The sequence below is a fragment of the Acipenser ruthenus genome, chromosome 2, assembly GCF_902713425.1.
Source record: "Acipenser ruthenus chromosome 2, fAciRut3.2 maternal haplotype, whole genome shotgun sequence".
Classification (NCBI taxonomy): Eukaryota; Metazoa; Chordata; class Actinopteri; order Acipenseriformes; family Acipenseridae; genus Acipenser; species Acipenser ruthenus.
Genome location: NC_081190.1, coordinates 52,583,270 through 52,599,504, shown reverse-complemented (window position 1 = coordinate 52,599,504; position 16,235 = coordinate 52,583,270). Strand labels below are relative to the sequence as shown.

The 16,235-nt window shown below is 40.8% G+C and overlaps 1 protein-coding gene across 11 annotated transcripts in view; it reads left to right on the top strand.

Annotated features, from left to right (window-relative positions):
- Window positions 1–12,163: 12,163 nt before the first annotated feature.
- The window catches only part of LOC117409569 (alpha-adducin-like), a 93,252-nt gene continuing 89,180 nt past the window's right edge, over window positions 12,164–16,235 (top strand). For 4 of the 11 annotated variants that reach the window (XM_058996914.1, XM_058996942.1, XM_058996952.1 and 1 more), the window contains exon 1: window positions 12,168–12,386. The gene's annotated coding sequence lies outside the window, so the exon portion shown is untranslated. Of the gene's footprint in view, window positions 12,387–16,235 lie in introns of all 11 variants that reach the window. The other 7 variants (XM_058996909.1, XM_058996964.1, XM_058996924.1 and 4 more) reach the window with 5 other exon arrangements.

Here is a 16,235-nt window from a genome sequence, read left to right as displayed (position 1 = left end):
TTGCAAAGCCTTTCATCACCTCGTAGCTGTGTGGCCTAGATTCATTTTTCATGCGTTGATGTTCCCTAGATGATAAACACCTATTCAAAACGTCAAGATTAACTTTTGTCATTTTAAACAAGCAAATAGTATATAAGAGATATTTGTATAAGATAAAATGATACATTACTCAATATAGAAGTGCACTAACATCTTATAAAGTTGTTTAGATATTTAGATTAACTTTCAGCTTAGTTTTTAGTATAAAAACAAGTGTTCGGAGCAGTGTGGAGTAGTGGTTAGGGCGCTGGACTCTTGACCAGAGGGTTGTTGGTTTAATCCCAGGTGGGGAACACTGCTGCTGTACCCTTGAGCAAGGTACTTTACCTACATTGCTCCAGTAAAAACCCACCTGTATAAATGGGTAATTGTGTGTAAAAAATAATGTGATATCTGTATAATGTGAAATAATGTATTATGTGATAGCTTGTAACAATTGTAAGTCACCCTGGATAAGGGTGTCTGTTAAGAAATAAATAATTTAAGATAAGGTAAAACAGAGCGGCTGCCAATGGCAAACTTGTGAAGATAACGGAATGCTGTTTGTTACACTGGCAAGTGCAGGTGCTTGACTAGCTTAGCTCTTAATTTTATAGAGTTCCTGCAGCACAATTGAAGAAATCTAGCTACTGGCAAATTCAGGGGTATGGTTGAAAATGTGGTACTAACACAGAGAAGGCAAAGAGTTATGCACTGCTATCACCTATTTTCTATCTCTAAGGATCCAAATCTTGCCAAAAATCATAATGAACCTTTGTCCCCCCGGGTGGTACCGACCACCCCCTGGCTCATGGACTATTAAGAAAGGGTGTCTCTTGCAGTGGCGAATGGGGGGGGGGGTGCTAGTTGTTATTATACAACATGCATAATGACACTAGACTCCTCGAGTATTTCCACATCCATGGAAATATCATAGAATGCCCATCATTACCATTCTATGACTCAAGTAGGTGCAGTTCATTGTAAAAAAAGACGTGGCTGGTTGGCAATACAATGGGAGCGAGCAGAGCAGCAGTCAGCAGCGCTTGCAAGATGCTTTCAGTGTGTGCACTCGCTTTCAAACATTTTGAACACCCTGGGAAATTGGTAGGTAAGTGAAATAATTTGGTAGGCAATGCCTACAGTTGCCTACCACTATGTCCGCCACTGGTCTCTTGTATTATAAATTATGTTTCTGTTTTTTAAAGCACAGATAGCCACGGATGATAGATTGCTTGAAGTACACAATTACCTTTCCGGGAACAATTATCCGCAATCCTACTCCAAAGTAATTAAATGAATGAATTAAATGAGTCTTACATTCAATGTTAAGTATTATTATTATTATTATTATTATTATTATTATTATTATTATTATTATTATGTATTTATTTATTTCTTAGCAGACTTACAATTGTTACAAGATATCACATTATTTTTTATACGACAAGTCCATTTTTTCAGTTTCAATAACCCTAATATATTTGATTAAATGTCACTGAAATATGTGTCTCCTGCATTGTGATTTAGGTGACCTTTTAGAATACCTTAAATACATGCTTTTCTAAATAAAGTTTTCTGTGGTTTCTTGGGACAAATTGCTGCAGTCAACCTGCAATCAAGCAACACCACAATCAACATGGTAAATATACCTATATTGTTACACAACGTATGTGTTTCTAATTATTTATTTATTTGATTATTTGTTGGTAGTAGTAGTATTTAGTTGTTTCATAAATAAGTGTACAATTGATACATTTTACTTGTGTGTTTTTACTTAACCACAACAACTAATTACATTCAGAAAAATAATTCATGTGATCCTCCTTGGTATTTTCTAATACTATCGTGAGTAGGTGTCGTATGTTTTGGAATGATTGTGCTATTTCTATATAATGATTGTGCTATTTCTATATAATCCCTAGAAGATCGCTATAGATAGATAGATAGATAGATAGATAGATAGATAGATAGATAGATAGATAGATAGATACAGTGCCTATAGAAAGTCTACACCCCCTTTAAAAAATTCCACCTTTTGTTGCCTTTTTTATTTCATTTATCTACACACCCTAACCCACAACTTCCAAGTGAAAAAAAATAGAAATTTGTAGAAAATTAATTAAAAATAAAAACTGAAATAGCTTGGTTGGATAAGTGTCCACCCCCCTTGTAATAGCAATCCTAAATTAGCTCAGGTGTAACCAATCGCCTTCAAAATCACACACCAAGTTAAGTGGCCTCCACCTGTGCTAAATTGTAGTGATTCACATGATTTCAGGATAAATTCAGCAGTTCCTGTAGGTTCCCTCTCATGGGTAGTGCATTTCAAAGGAAAGACTCAACCATGAGCACCAAGGCGTTTTCAAAAGAACTCCGGGACAAAGTTGTTGAAAGGCACAGATCAGGGGATGGGTATAAAAAAATATCAAAGCCCTTGAATATCCCTTGGAGCACGGCCAAGACAATTATTAAGAAGTGGAAGGTGTATGACACCACCAAGACCCTGCCTAGATCAGGCCGTCCCTCCAAACTGGATGACCGAGCAAGAAGGAGACTGATCAGAGAGGCTACCAAGAGGCCAATGGCAACTTTGCAAGAGCTACAGGCTTTTATGGCCAAGACTGGTAAAAGTGTGCATGTGACAACAATATCCCAAGCACTCCACAAATCTGGCCTGTATAGTAGGGTGGCAAGAAGGAAGCCATTACTCAAGAAAGCCCACCTCGAATCCTGTTTGAAGTATGCAAAAAAACACTCAGGAGATTCTGTAGCCATGTGGCAAACGGTTTTGTGGTCTGATGAAACTAAAATTGAAATTTTGGCCTAAATGCAAAGCGTTATGTTTGGCGCAAACCAAACACAGCACATCACCCAAAGAACACCATCCCTACTGTGAAGCATGGTGGTGGCAGCATCATGTTATGAGGATGCTTCCCATTGGCAGGGACTGGGGCACTTGTCAGGATAGAAGGGAAAATGAATGGACCAAAGTACAGAGAAGTCCTTGAGAAAAACCTGCTGCCATCTGCAAGAAAGCTGAAACTGGGATGGAAGTTCACCTTTCAGCATGACAATGACCCAAAGCACAGAGCCAAAGCTACACTGGAGTGGCTAAGGAACAAAAATGTAAATGTCCTTGAGTGGTCCAGTCAGAGCCCGACCTAAATCCAATCGAAAATTTGTGGCATGACTTGAAGATTGCTGTCCATCAACGCTCCCCAAGGAACTTGATAGAGCTTGAACAGTTTTGTAAAGAAGAATGAAAAGAAATGAGCTTGTAACCAGAAGGTCCCCGGTTCAAATCCCACCTCAGCCACTGACTCATTGTGTGACCCTGAGCAAGTCACTTAACCTCCTTGTGCTCCGTCATTCGGGTGAGACGTAGTTGTAAGTGATTCTACTACTGATGCATAGTTCACACACCCTCTGTAAGTCACCTTGGATAAAGGTGTCTGCTAAATAAACAAATAATAATAATAAAAGATCTGTCACAAGTCTGATATTATTGGATATATGGCAACCCTTCGTAAATCAAGATTAAGAGTCTGAAATTATTTAATTTAAACCAACTATAAGTCTATTTGCGAATGCTGATGCAATGATTTTATTATCTACATTGATAAGCGTAACAGGTCTCCAGTTATCTAGCAACATGGAATCCTTGCCAGATTTAGGAATTAATGTAATAAGACCTTGTCTCATTGAGAGGGGAGAATACCTAACTCTAGAGTTTCCTTTGCTACAGCAAAAAACATATCTCTAATGTGATCCCAGAATTTAATAAAAAAATTCAGTTTGGAGGCCATCCGGGTCTGGTGCTTTCCCTTTCGCCAAAGATTGAATTGCTTGTTCCAATTTAATCAACGAAAGGGGACTATCACAAATAGTTTCAAATTCTTCATTAATCTGTGGAATATGATTTTCATCCTCAGAAGGGAAAGTTAGTTATGCTAAGTTACTTATTTCTTTACAAAGAACAAGTTATCTTTGTTAAGAAAGGTTAGTTAAATGCTTACTCAATTTGAGAGCTGTAAGCCTAGTATTAAATTTGAATTATTCACATTTGCTGGTGGGATAGAGAGAATCTTCAGAATTAAGAACCCAAATCATATCTATTTGTTTAGAAAATTCTTCATTATCAAGTAGAGAGCAGTTTCATTTCCAATAACCAGGATTATATTTATGGGACAACTTTTGATCAGTAAGGGGGGGGGTAATCTATATCTTACCAGTATATGTTATTAAATTGTTTGTCACTGACCAGACCAATTCTGGATTTAGCAGAGCCAGACTAGTTCGACCAAGTAAAGGATATATGATCCTCGTTGAAAAATCTCCAGACATGTGTAAGATTAAAGTTGCAGCACATAAGAAGTTGGCTTTCCTTGACTTAGAAAAAAAAGCTTTCCTTTTAGTTAAATCCTGGATATCCCTAACATTTAAAGATACACAAGAGAAATTTGCAAAAAGAATAGTACAATACAGATGTAATTACACAATACGTAATATGCAAATATAATAACTAGACTATACCTTAATAACTCTTAGGAAAGTGCCATAAATTACCCCAAGAGTATTAGTATTCAACAGAAACCTCATAACCATAATAATAATAATAATAATAATAATAATAATAATAATAATAATAATAATAATAGCCTTTATTGATGATACTATTAATGCTTAAAGCTTACATATTCTAAAATAATAGTGTTATTTTCTGGACATATTAAGAATTAGAAATAACTAAACATAACTAAATAATAATGATAATAATAAAACAATTATGAATCCTTCCTTCCTTCTTCTCTTCCTCTTCTTTTCTCTTCCACTTAAAAAGGTAGGCACAATGAGACAAGGACATCTGAGTCGGAGGTGTGCTTCCCTTCAATAAAAGCAAAGCGTCCTCACAAGCCAGCTCTTTTGCCATCCTTCCTAGCTTTTTCAACTAAAGGTCACAGTTTCTGTCGAAGTTCTTTGTCTTCCAAAGTTAAGTCGTCAAAATATGTAAGTCTCTCGTCCTTGAGAAAGGGGCTATATTTAGAGACACTCCAAATCTGATCACGGCAGGTACGCGGTATAAATTGACAATGACAGACAGGTGTGGCGCGGCGGCACTGGGAATTTTTATTTAACGTCATGCAATCTAAGAAACTACAAAATAGTATCTCAAAAGTCTACAGTTGTAGTACAGTATTTGATGTTAGATTTTGAAATGTCACATTTTTCAATTTTTGGAAAACTACAAAGCGATATGTAATTTCAATATGTCAACGTAACATTATAATTGTTACATTGACATATTGAAATTACTAAATAAAAACACTAGTTTGTTTTTCAAAGTTGTTTTTCTGTCATTTATATGCAGGTGTATGAAATGAGCAATCTGATCTTAGCAAAGAAACATACAATATGTTGCTGACAGCAAGTAGCCTACTTTGTTAGAAAATATAAAAAAGACAACAGTATCAAATTGGCTACAGGAAGGATGCTTATCAGCGGCGATGTATAAAAATGTTATACTGACTTGCTTGTCCTTGTTTGAAATATGGGAGTGATCAAACACTTTAGGATGCTTGGACAGCTCTGTAGACAACAGTTTAATTCATGATTTTTCCTGACAAGCACGTGCTGTCAGCACTTGGCTGTGATTGGTTAATCCACCGACGATACCCAGCGGCAGTCAGAAAAAAAACGCTCTGGTTTCTGTTTAAGCGGTACTGCACAGCGGCACCGCGGGCCTAGTGGTATAGTCCCTCGCTGATCTGTCCAACACCATGTGAAAGCAATGCCAGCGATACAGGCGGCAAAATGCCTTGCGTGTCGCGCCTCACCTGTCTGTCCCTGGCCTCTTCTTGGTTGCCCAGTAGGTTTCTTTGGTCTTAGTCTGTGTACAAATACAACATCAACAGAGTCATTTAATTTATCGGCTATGGCGGGGGAAATTTGAGAACAGAGGTCAATGATACTTTTTTTGACGTCTTCGCGTTATCTTCTGTGATCCCCGCAATTCTTAGATTCCATCATCTATTGCAGTGGTTTTCAACCTTTTTTTTAGGGAAGGCACACCCGGGCACTTGAAATTATTCTGAGGCACACCACATTATATAATATGGCACTTGAAATGATTCTGAGGCACACCACATTATATAATCTGGCACTTGAAATTATTCTGAGGCACACCACATTATTATAATCTTAAAACTGTAGTTTAATCACAGATTGTATTGCTTTTTATATTATTAATTGTACATATGCAATCAGTGCACTATGGGCTCTGCATTCCCAACAGGCAAATCATTACTGACAAAAATAATAAAGAATACCATTACTTATCGGTGCAATTGCAAAGGACAATCTGAATCAGATTTGTGATTCAGGTTTAAACTGGATTTAAACCTCAGGTTTAAACTTCAGATTGTCTGTTGTAATTGCACCATCATGTTTCAGGAATAACAATGTATCCATGTTTTTGACTAAAGACATGGACTAAAATGTAACAAATGACAATCTTAAACATTGCAATGAGCACTCCTATTCAAATCGAGAACAAAACACTTAGTATAAGACTGATTTAAGCTAATATAGCATTGTATTCATTTTAAATTATTAATCAGACTATTAATTCAAATAAAAACTAGTTTAACCTTGTAACAGGGAGAGACCTGGACTGGCCGTCTGACGAATGCACGATGCTGCAGGAAGAGGGCGGCAGTCCCATGGGATCTGCCTGCCAGTCATGGCGGTGACACGGAGAGGTGGGGAAGAGGGTGTGTGCGCTTTACCCCTCTCTGAGTGGCTGGGAGGCGGGTTTTAGTGAGATTGCTGGTCCTATAAATTAATATTTTGCTGTTTGCTCAGCTCTACCCATTTAGATCTGTACAACGAACAAGCGGTTACGCTGCTCGGCAAGACCAGTGGACAGACGGGAGAAAAACTTCCACAAAGAATCTTGAAGGAAATAATTGAAAGAGATAGAGAGAAAGTGGGGAATCCTTGGGCAGACTCCGATAGTATTTTTAGAAATCTAGCTGAGGAACAGCAGAGAGTAGGACGGAGACCCAAGTCGTATGAGTAGCAGCGACTGGGGAAATTCACGCTGCAAAGTGCAGCACCTTTATTTTGGAGTTTTGATTACTGTGTTTTATTTTCCCTTTTTCTTTTTGCCTTTTCGTTTTCATTATTTTTGAGCACCTGTGAGTGCAGCTGAACTGTACCCCGTAGGTTCTGGATACCATAGTTGGTAGCCAGACCACGGACAACAGCGCCCTCTGTGGGTTTAAAATAAATCAGTACAAATCATAAGATTAAACAAAATAAAATTGAGCACCTGTGCGGTATTTTAACTACAACTTCTCTCTCCTGTGTCAGTGAATACCCACACCCTTCCACCCTTCAATTTATGTTGCTAATTAGGCATTATAAAAGCCAAGAAAAAACCATGACAGAATGCTCAAAACTGAAAGCATTGGCCTTAACATGGTAAACATCCATATATATACAGTATATATGTACATATATACTTTAAAATAAATTATTTAAATGAAAAACTGTTTCCCTTTCAAGTCGAAAATAACCATCAAGGTATGGGATATTACCGTCAGGCAGTACAGATTGGCTGAGCTTTTATAGCAAAGCTGCCGATAGGCCTCTGCGCGAGCTGCCAGCCCACTTGGGAGCTTACTATATGCAGTGCGCAGACTCACTTCCTCTTTAGTCTTCAGCACGGTAGCGGTTGGTAAATAGCGCTTGTTAAGTGATTGTACTCATTAAGCTTAGGCTTGAGAAGCTGGCTATTGCCCCTTCTCCAAGTTTATTTCAGTTACACTCTTCGGAGTAATTATTATTATTATATTTTAAGGATTATATATTTTGTATTTTACATTTATATATTTCCTTCACACTTTGCTTCGGCATCGCGTTTCGTTTAATTTTGTGATCTTCGTCTTTCTTGTATTTAATTATTAATAATTATTTTATAATTATTATTGTATTGTTTTTTGGGTTTTTGTAAATAAAATTGTATATATTTGTATATATCTGTGAAGGATGCACATTGTGTTGGCCTTGGCCATGCGTGTATCTGCAGCCTTGGTCTTGCCTCTGGCTAGACCGCGTGTGTGAGCATGAACTGCAGTCTCCCATATACTACCACTGCGGTGTGTTCTAACCTAGCCGCGTGGTTGCTGTACTGTGCCCGTCACCTAATCACTACATATAGTGTTGCTGCAGCGTCCAAAAAAAAAAAAAAATCCCTTTTCACTACTGAGAAAGACGACCACCAAGCACATACTCCCTTAAGCACCTAAGGTAAGTATTGCACAGCACCAGACACCGTACCAGCACTAGCTTCTCCGCTCTGCGGGTCAGCTGACACCTAGGCGTCTCGTGTTAGCGTCTCTACGCTTGGTACTCGCACTGCGGCGCTCAGCGCTTCGGCGTTTTTTGGTGCAGCGCCTCGGTGCTTACGTGCAGTGCTCCCGCGCTTGGTGTTTAGCCCTTCAGCGCTTGGGACTTGGTGCTTCAGCGCGCGCACCTTCAGTGCTCGACGCTCGGTGCTCGACGCTTCGGCGCTCGACACACGCACCTTCGGTGCTCGACGATCGACGCTTGGCGCTCGACGCTTCGGTGCTCGACGCCTCGGTGCTCGACGCCTCGGTGCTCGCGCTAGGTGCACACTCCCTCGACGCTCGTTGCATCGACGTTCAGTGCACGCACCACGACGTTCAACGCTTTGCGCTCGACATTCGGTGCCTATCGGCGCAGTACACGCACCCCGATGTCTCAGCATGTCTGGGTTCCACCGTTGCATCACATTTCCAGGCCAAGTTGCCGGCGAACGACCCCCACGAGGACTGTGTGGCGTTCCTGGGACCAGAGCACGCTGCGTCTGCCTTGGCAGACAGGTCGTTCTGCGCATTGTGTGGCAAATTTCAGACACGCACTCTTCGCCAGAGGGAGAAGAAAGCGGTTGGGGGCCACTCCCTTTCCTCAGTATTGCCTCACACCCTGTCTGCCCCGCCATCGGTGACTCCGCCAGTGCGGCTACAGCTCTCCAGGAGTCCGTCCTCCCAGCTTATAGCTGGTCAGAGGTCCCCCACTAGACGCGCTCAGGAACGCTCCCGCAGCCCCTCCCCTCGTAGGGTACGCCCCCATCGGGAGTCTAGATCACACTCCAGATCGCCTCGTCGGAGGGGACGCTCTCATTTCCCTCGTTGGGACAGGCGTTACAGAGACAGATCGGGGGTGGCGGAATTAACTTTGAAGATGTCGGAGTTCATGGAGGTCATGATAGGGCAGCAGTCCCTTCTCATGTCCTTGGCAAATGTGGCGCCCCGGGTCTCAGAACATCCAACCGGGCCCATTGCTAGCCAGCCAGTGGCTCCTCCATTACCGGCACCGGTCCCTGTCCTTCCAATGCAACCTCAAGGGGTGTGGGATGTCGATGCGGTCTCCAGAGACGCATCTGATGTTTTGGAAGAGGAGAGTATAGAGGCTGAGGTAGCCTCCCAGCACTCTGAGCAGGACATCGAGCTCGAGGTGCTGGATACCAATGACCCGACATGGTCTGTGGTGGAGAGAGCAACCCGGCACTTGGGCATCGAGTGGCCTGTGGTGGAGCTACCGCGACGCTCCCTGTTTGAGTCGCCTTCAGCCCAACCCCATCAGTCCAGGATGCTTCCTGCATTCCCGGACTTTATTAAGGAGGTGCAGTTCACCTTGGGTGCTCTGGCCTCTGCCCCTGTGACTTCTTGCAAGGCCTCTGCCTTTAATATGCAGGGGGTAGGCGAGGCTGACATTATCAGGGCTGACAAAGGATCCTGCATGCCCCAATAAGCAATGCAGGATCACAGAGATGCACCTTAAAAAGGGGTATGCTGCGGCCAGGCTGTCGAATGTGGCCAGCCTGCTGACGGTCTACCAAGCGGCACTCATAAGAGATCTACCTGAGTGCCCTTCCGCAGCCCTCAGGACCGAGTTGGGGACGGTTGCTCAGCTTCTGGTAAAGCTTGCCCAGCTGAATGCATGGGCTCAGGGCATGAGCATCGCGTCTCTGGTGGTGGCCAGAAGGCAGCTCTGGCTCTCGCAGGCGAGAGTGCAGGAGCCTGACAAGGCCACATTGCTAGATGCCCCAATCACACCGGGGCACACATTTGGCCCGGCAGTGGAGGAGATGCTGCAACGCTCTGTCAAGGCAAGTGAGGCATCTCAGCAAATGGCTAGGATGTGGCCGAATAAGCCTTTCCAGCCGAAGTGGCCACAGGAACACCAGTGGCGCAGGACACCGCCACAGCAGCAGGCGCAACCACGGGGTAATAAAACCTCCCCTTCAGGTGCATCAGTCACGCCCTTGTGGCTCTGGCCAGGCCCCTCGCGAACGAGCGCAGCCAGAACAGCCCTGAAAACTCCAGGCAGCTGTTAACCCACCCCTACACTGTTCCACAGCTCCAGTTCTGGCAACATTGCACCGACGACATCTGGGTGCACAAAACCATACTCACCGAGTATACCCTTCAATTCCGGTTAAACCCCCACCCCCTTTCGGGGAATGGTGGTAACTGCAGTGAAGGACTTGGTTCAGTCCTCAGCTCTGAATGCAGAAATACAGACAGTGCTCAGGAAGCGTGCCATTCAACAAGTAGGCCCTGCTCTGATCGACCAGGGGTTCTATTCCAAATACTTCCTGGTGCCCAAGAAGGACGGCGGGCTCCGTCCTATTCTAGATCTGTGAGTACTGTTCAAATACCTGCAGGTGTTATCGTTCAGGTTGCTTACGCAAAGGCACATCATCCAGTCAGTCCGACACGGCGACTGGTTCACCACCGTGGACCTGACAGATGCGTACTTTTACGTTCCCATCTGCCCGAGTCACAGGAAGTATCTGCGGTTCGCATTTCAGAGCAGGGTATACGAGTTTTGTGTCCTTCCATTCGGCCTGTCACTAGCTCCTCGAACCTTTTTGAAATGTATGGATGCCATTCTAGCTCCTTTGCGAGCTCAAGGCGTCCGACTGCTGAACTATCTGGACAACTGGCTCGTCTGAGCGGTCGAAGGAGCAGTTGGCACAGAACACAGTGATGGTTACAGACCATCTTCAGTGGCTAGGTCTGAAGGTCCAGTGGTTATAGAAAAGGGCTTGTAATCAGGAGGTCCCCGGTTCAAATCCCACCTCAGCCACTCACTCATTGTGTGACCCTAAGCAAGTCACTTAACCTCCTTGTGCTCAGTCTTTCGGGTGAGACGTAGTTGTAAGTGACTCTGGAGCTGATGCATAGTTCACACACCCTAGTCTCTGTAAGTCACCTTGGATAAAGGAGTCTGCTAAATAATAGTAGCAGTGCAGCTTTTGGCAAGACAAAAGAATGTTTCATTAAACAACATTAATATCAGGTTAGTTGCTGCACCTTGTTTATTAATGTAACTCTGACGTCACAAAACTACATTGTTAAACTTGTCAAGGAGGCAGTGTGGTTCAGTGGTTAAAGTCCTGGGCTTCTAACCACAAGGTCACCAGTTAAAATCCCACCTCTACCACTCACTGTGACCCTGAGCAAGTCACTTAACTTCCTTGTGCTCCATTCTGCAGTTGACATGTTAAATCAATGTCCTATTTTAAGTGACTCTGCATATAATGCACAGTTCACAGCCTACCTTTGTAAAGCACTTTGTGATGGTGGTCCACTATGAAAGGTGCTATATAAAGATATTATATTATGTTAATGCTACAACTCTGAGTCTCAATCATTATTTGTATGGAAGATTTGCAGTGTTAATCAAGGTCATATTGATACTAGATTTGATGTTTATTAGATTAACTATTGAAAGTCACTACATTTTAAACCTCAAAACTATCTTCTTGACTAGATACAGTCTACACACAAAGAAATAACAGCAACACACAACGTATTTTTTATGACACAAACATACTCTATCAGTTATGCACAGCGAAGACACACAATTAAAGGGTGCGTTCACGAGAGACTTTGCTAAGTCTGCGCAGAGTCTGCAAAGATTCTGAAAATTCATTGGCTGCGCAGAATGAAGAAAGTCTGCGTGTCGTGAACACCCTATACTCCCCCTTGTCCATCCTTCACAAACCATAGCGGCGTAAATCATACCAAACCCAACCAACATCTCTCTTGCTGGCATGCTTTGTCTTTGAGACTCTGCTATCCAATAAGGTACGCTATTATTGAATTGCTGCTCTAGCGCTGCCGCACCCAGTTAGCGGACATGGAGGCGGAGCGATCCCGAGAATAGAGGAAAGGAGAGGGGAAGCTTTCAAAGCAGCTGGGCTTAGAGAAATAGTGAAAATAACTCGGCAACAGACGAAACTGCAACATCTTGTTTAGGACCCATCAAAGGTAAGAACATATATTAATATTTAGTCCAGCAATAGTTTCCAATAGACAGCGACGCATTTACATTTATTAATTTTTAATTCTCATTTTGGGTGCTGTGTGTGGTCAAAATTTACCAGCAAGGATTCGCTGCTACGGTGCAAAGGGGCGTGTGTGCGGCAAAATGTTTTTTTTTTTGTGTTTGTTTTAATGATTTAGTTTTATGTTGTTTGTTTATTGTTATGTTAGGGGGGGATTTCGTCCTTAAGGCTCACGTTGTTTCATCAGTATTTTGTATTGCTACAGTTCTTCATCTGAGTTATGGAAAGACAGTAAAAAGTGTTTTTTATTTTTTATTTTCTGCAATCCACTACCGGTTCCATTTCTTACATTTTCAAAGAGGATATGATTGCTAAAGCTTATGTATGTAGCCATGGCTAATGGTTTGAAATTAATACTGACACGATTTATTTTCATCAAGTCCCAATGGTGATCCATTCTGTGTTTATTATATTAGATAGAAAAACATGATGTGGAGATTCAGTGAAGATACCCGCAGATATGTAGCTAGCAGAATGTACAAAACAAAAGGCTTATTAGTATGTAACACGTCAACATGTAAGCGTTTGCATCAATGGAAGGTTAAAAATGAACATAAATATAACAATTTGGCTAACATTTACTATCAAATTTACTATTTTTTTCCCCATCATGTGAAACATGCAGAGGATTTGCAAAAAGCTATGCAACGCCGTAGTGGGTGAAAATAAAGCAGTGCCACCTTGGACAGGATTGCGCTGGTTAAAGTAAAGGTGTTTAGATTTTTCTGGAGCAGCCGGAATGTACTTTATTTATTTATTTATTTATTTATTTATTTATTTTCCCTTCAAATTTTGATAACCAACTCTGTCGAGGCTTCAGGCAGGTTGTGGGTGGAAATAAGAAAGCTAGCTCCTCCCGAAAATCACTTTGGAATACATAGAGGTTTATGAAAGGTTCCAGCTGAGCGTACATTTGTTCAGCTCTGTTGTATGGCTGAAACTGACAGGGATATGGAGTTTAATAGTTCATATAGTTTCTAATCTGGAGGAGGTACCTCTGACTTCTAAGGCACAGTTTATTAACAGAAAAGTGGGCACTTTAGGTAGAATGTTAAGTTTTTTTTTTTGACTGAGATGCATTTACAGGCGCGCGCGGCGACAAAAATTGAACTAATTAAGAACAGAACAATTGACTGAAAACTCGTAATGATTCTTGTGTTTGAGAATTTTGTGTTAACAAAACTTGCATTGATTGTTTACTTTAAATACTTTGTATACATTCTTTACCAGTAAATTTTACTATCGGTGTAACATAAAAACCACATTTACTTATTACAAATAACTGTATTAAGTACTGTAGTAGTAAGTTAAACCGTGAGTTGTATTATAATATATTGGATAATGTGATAGACTTTTTTTTTTGCATCACACAAAGATGTTATTTGGTTAATAGTACATTAACCAAGCCTTGGAAATGAAATATACTTGGTTTTTAAACTTCAGAACATGTTCAAATTCAGGAATGTAAAGCTGGTTGAGAGCAAGAACATGGTAAAGTTTAAAAAAAAAAATAAAAAAAAAAAATTGAGAAGTGGTAGTGTCAGGGGACCCAGTAATGTAGTCATATTGGCCTCACTTCAGTATTATAATGTGGTACTGCTTTTGCTTTTGTCTGTGCCCACATTGGGTTAATTTATTTTAGCAGTCACAGTATGCAGATTTTCTTTTTCTTCACAAAGCCTGTTCTTTTCTATGTTGTCAAGACTTGTTGGCAAGCTAGCAGAGTAGTATAGGACAAGTGCACCAGAACTGGGGGCCAATTAACTGTAGTGACAAAAAGGTTGCAAGAACTAGTCTAGATTTCTAGAGGACCAGTCCCTCTCCCCCATCTTGCAAACATTTATTATGTAATCTAATTTAAAAAAGAGTATCCTACGCTTGACAGCATTTCACATTAAAGCTTTGAAAACAGTCTGTGCACAAACTACACAAAACCAGTGATTACACTTGAGATGAGGTGGCTCAATATTACAAAAAGCCTGTTTAGTTCCTAATTAACCATGGTTTGAGGTGTACAGTATGTATTTTTTAATGTTTGATGCTTCTAGAGAAAACTGGAACATGCTTTGAAAGTCACCCTTTGGTTTCTGAATAATGGAACAACCACAATTGTATCTCCAGGATTGCTAATGTGACATGCGTGACTAGAATAACAATATTAACAATCTGAAGAAACTAGTCCAGTTGGCAAACTGCTAACTGGACCTGAGGTCCAGAAATGCACAAATGTGTTTTAAAGGGAAAGAAAAGTTTAGGCCAGAGATGTAAATTAATGAAAGAATGGTTCTTTCCTGGATCCTTACTGTTATGCATTTAGAAATGTGAATGTGAAATGTTTCAGATTTTAAGATGAAACCTTGTTACAATAATGTTTTTTTTAAAGCTTGGCCTAATTTTTCGCCATCGATACACCGTTTTTCCAAAGAAGCTGATGTATTAATTCATTGCCATTATGAAAGGGCAAAAAAGCACTGGATCAATACATTGGTAAAAAAAAAGTTAAAAATGGATTTGTTTACATGAGTTTATGCTTATAGAAACTCAAAAAATAGATTTCATAAGGTTCTCTGTCTTGATATGTGCCAGTTGGGGGTCAAAGCAAAGTCCATTGATGCTAAAAAAAAAAATGTTTAAATCCATAACAAGATGCTTTTAACAACCAATCCAGAGAATAACAACGGATTTACTGAAAGTGATCACTGTCTACAGCAGTTTAGTAACAGTATTGGAGCTTCAGACTGCGACTAAAATGGTTGCAAATGCGACAAATTTATTTTTTGCAACAATCTTTTGGGGTTTAGGCACCTGTAACCCAAAATGTTGCCTCTCCCTTTAAAAACATGTTGGTATTTATGAATGCGCTAACATAAAAAAAAGCAGGTATATCAATTATTTTAAACTGAAGTGTGAGAGACGTTTACAATCTGATAGAGTACAAATGCCTGGAAGTCCAGAGGTGCTGTATTAACACCAGCAGAAAGTGAAATACAGTAAACCCACTTTCATGCAACAGGACTGACAGTGACCAAACATGTGTGAGTACTGTTGTGTAAAAATGTACCTTAAAACAAACAGCTCCATTCAAGAAATTTAGAACAAGAAGAAATTAAAATGTACTAAGGGTTGTGTGTTGCTCACGTGCCATTGCCAAAATGCCCTGAAAATGTGAAATAATTATAAAGGGCTGAAACGCAGCAAAATGGTCAATAATAAAAATAATAAGTGAAAAGGTTATTGTAAGCTGAAGAAAGTCTACATTTGGATTTTAACAAGTCATGGAGTTTTCTGCAATCAGTTTTTCACTGTAGAATTCTGAAGTAAGTTTGTTAATTTTGAGTTTTTGAAAATGGTCTCCTAATATCCAATTCCCATCCATTGCCCATGAAATTACCAACCTGGAAGAGACCATCCTTTCTGGCTTCAGTTGTTGGTAGCATAGCTTGCATATCCTTGATAGTAATTCCTCATCTCAAGAGCTGAGTTTGTAAGTTTATAAAAGGTCTGAAGAATGGAGCACGTAGGCATGGTGTATGAGTGAAACCTGAATTGGTTTGCTGCTTTTTCAAGACTCTGACTTGAGCTGAGACAAATTTGGGAATTTCTGACCCCCCCCCCCAAAAAAAATAATAATAATAATAATAATGTTGGTTAGCTGAAGCAAGTTGGGTAGGTAGCTAGGATATATGATAAACATTTGTTTTTTCTTCTCGGCAAAGTTCACGTTAAACAATTTGCTGACATGAAGATATTATATTTTCTGTTTCAGGTTTAT